The sequence below is a fragment of the Camelus bactrianus genome, chromosome 1 (assembly GCF_048773025.1).
Source record: "Camelus bactrianus isolate YW-2024 breed Bactrian camel chromosome 1, ASM4877302v1, whole genome shotgun sequence".
Taxonomy (NCBI): domain Eukaryota; kingdom Metazoa; phylum Chordata; class Mammalia; order Artiodactyla; family Camelidae; genus Camelus; species Camelus bactrianus.
This window is the reverse complement of record NC_133539.1, coordinates 80,440,520-80,443,206: the sequence shown is the minus strand read 5'-3', so window position 1 is coordinate 80,443,206 and position 2,687 is coordinate 80,440,520.

The window sequence follows — 2,687 nt, the reverse complement described above, 5'->3', positions numbered from 1 at the left end:
CCTCCATGTCTTGTGTCTGAATTCTTTCTGGGATGGGACAAGAACCTGGAAGGAACATTGGTTATATCTACCAGCAACAATGTGAGTTGTATGGAGGTGAAATAAGACAAAGCATGTAACTGAGTTAACACAATGCCTGGTGTTTACAAGGATTCAGCTACATTTAACAAGGCTAACTTAGTCACTAGGCACCCCAGGCACAGGGCCTGAGGGTCACCAAACTTTTAGGGGGGCCATGAAAAGGTTTTAATTTTCATTTATTTTATTTTTTAATTTTAATTTTTTAATTAAAATCGGTCATAATGTTGTACCAATAATTTTCATCTTTTAGAATAAGAAGGAAAAAATGAATATAACGAATCCAACCCAGATTATGATTGTCTTTTTACCCAATATATTCATAAAAGGTAACAATTTTTTTAATGAATTAAGACACCTGGGAAAGCAAAAACACCTGGAGCCCACGAAAGTCATACTGCGACTCAGGCCGTTAGCAGTCCTGGGTGTGACAGTAGCAGGAGCCTCCACAGTAAAGGAGAGGTGAAAACAAAATGTCAAGGTTGTAACTGACTGAGTTGTAGTTAACTTCTCAGTGAAAGCAGCTAGAGTAGGTTTCTGTAATAGCTAAGTATGCTTTTTATTACTTTTCAGCCACCCCTCTTAATAACAGGTGAATGAATTACCTTAAAAAGAATTATGGTGATTTTCAGTACAGCTGGGATATGATGAACATATCATCCATGAGCATAATAGAGTGGCTGTAAAATCAAACAGTTTTTAGGTAGAGTAGTTGAATAGCTCTAAGGATAGGAAAAACCCATTTCTCTTGGCAATATCAAAACTATGCCATTACTAAGGAATGCATTTGCCAGAAAGACAGTGTGTGGCTGACCCACACGGACTCTGTTGCCGACCCTCTTGGATTGGGTGGACCCCAGGGGGTCCTCCCCTTGCCCAGTGCAGCTTGGGCTACTAGAATGAGACCAGGTTGGCCAAACAGCAGAAATCTTATTACTTGATCAAGGAGTGGAGAAGGGAGAGCTCGTGCTGTAAAGACACCTTCTCCACGAAGGGAGGAGAGGACAGGACTTCTAAATGGTAAGAGGCAGGTGCATCATCAGAAACTGAGGAAAAGGGCAGAGATTTCCATGAACAGCTCGGGCATGCACAGCCCCTCAGGCTTCCTCGCACATGGCACTGACTATGTCTAGCAAGGTACAAGTCTCCCCTTTGGTGGGAGATCTTCCCACAGTAATGTAGCAAAGGCAACTAGAGGATACTTCTCAGTTTCCTCTGCATAGGAACTGCTCTGACAGTTAGGGTGGATCTGTTTCAGGGCAGTTGACTGTCAGATTTTCTTTGAGGTGTAACTGATAAACATCTTTGACAAACATCAGATGTTTTGGAACAAGAGCAGAAATAGGTTACAGTAGAGATCTTTCAGCTCACCGACAACTCCCTTTTGTCAGCGCCACCCTAGGCTTGCAGGCCTACCCCTCCCTCTGTGCATGGCTGAGCTTTAACCTACTCACAAGGAATGTGCCCATGCCAGGTAGGTTCCCTATCAACTTTTATCTTGCTTTCCTCTGGTATGAAAACTGGGGAAATGCCTTTAGGTGACGCAGATGATTAATGGTCATGAGACCCCCTCCCTGCCCAGGGGAGGAAAAGCCCTGTTCCTGCTGGTGCTTCTCACTTGGTAGTCAGATTCTATCTTTATCTTTGGCCCCTTGAAGTCCCCTGTATCTTTTCAGGGGCATGGGGTGCAGCTGCAAATGCCTCTGGATTCTCTTCCCCTGATCCTGCCTACACGTAAGTTACACACAATAAACTTCATAGTTGCACTTTATGGAGTTGCCTGCTGCATCTTTTCAGTCTCAAAGGCCCTTCTCAGTTCAGAGGATGTTATTCTATATTCTCGCCTTCAAACAGACAGAAATGGTCAATTTACCCTACATGCTCAGTTGAAGAAAACCTTGTTCTATGTGAACTGTATTAAGAAGACGTGCCAAGTTATTAACATATTTTGTTTCACTTATGAATATATAAATGCTAGTTTCCTTTAAAAACAACATAAAAGATCTATATTTTACCTACATTATTTTTAGAATCGATCTGTCTACTTTAACAAAGGTCTATTTTATAAACTCAAAATGGCTTAAAGATTTAAATATAAAACACAATAAATCTCCTAGAAGAACACATAGGCAAAACATTCTCTGACATAAATCTTAGCAACGTTCTCCTAGAGCAATCTACCCAGGCAATGGTAATAAGAGCAAAATAAACAAATGAGACCTAATTAAACTCATAAGATTTTCACAGCAAAGGAAACCATAAGCAAAACAAAATGACAACCTACAGAACAGGAGAAAATATTTGCAAGTGATGCAACTGACAAAGGCTTAATTTCCAGAATATATAAACAGTTCATACAACTTAATAACAAAAAAGCAAACAACCCAATCCAAAAACGGGCAGAGGACCTAAACATGCATTTTTCCAATAAAGACATATGAATGGCTAATAGACATGAAAAAATGCTCAATATCACTAATTATCAGAGAAATGTAAATCAAAACTATAATGAGGTATCACCTCACAACAGTCAGAATGGCCATCATTCAAAAGTCCACAAACGATAAATGCTGGAGAGGGTGTGCAGAAAAGGGAACCCTCCTACACTG